Here is a 629-nt window from a genome sequence, read left to right on the forward strand (position 1 = left end):
AAGAAGAATGAAAGGATCTAGGTTAGCCAAAAGTGCCCTGTCAGCAGGGTGGTACATGGGGCTAGCTGGTGATTGAGTTTGGAGGGAAGCTGCTGCACACCAGGCACGGGTGCTGTAGGGCTGATGAATACAGCGCTGGGTCCCTAGCGATCGGGAGAGCTTGTGTCACTTGTCTGGGTGTATTTCAGGCCAGGAGTGGTTGGCACTGTGTTTTAGAGGCGTGCTGTTTCCTCCTCACCCCACTATGCTGTCCCAGAGGCAGTGCACAGGACCCCCATTTTCCCCTGTGCTGTGGAACCCCATCCACCAGCACCTTGGCTGACTGTGCAGAGGACCAGCAGGTTCCAAACAGGCAGGGACAGCTCAGCCTGGACAAATCCAGCTCCATGGGAGCAAAGGGAGGCTGAACACAGCAACCATTTCTGTGCACAGCCTGTGCTCATCGTTGTGGCAGCCTGCTCCTCCTCCCCCAGTCGGTGCTGGAAATCAACCTGCCATCCTGTTTGTGACATATGCCAGTGTGACACCTTGCGAATCGATGCCTGCGTCTCTGTGAGCAGAAACCGCCAGGCTTGGGAAGCTGGCCACTGTCTCCTGCTGCCGGGGGCGCTCTGCTCAGAGCAGCAGAA

The sequence above is a fragment of the Corvus brachyrhynchos genome, unplaced genomic scaffold (assembly GCF_000691975.1).
Source record: "Corvus brachyrhynchos isolate BGI_N302 unplaced genomic scaffold, ASM69197v1 scaffold31, whole genome shotgun sequence".
Classification (NCBI taxonomy): Eukaryota; Metazoa; Chordata; class Aves; order Passeriformes; family Corvidae; genus Corvus; species Corvus brachyrhynchos.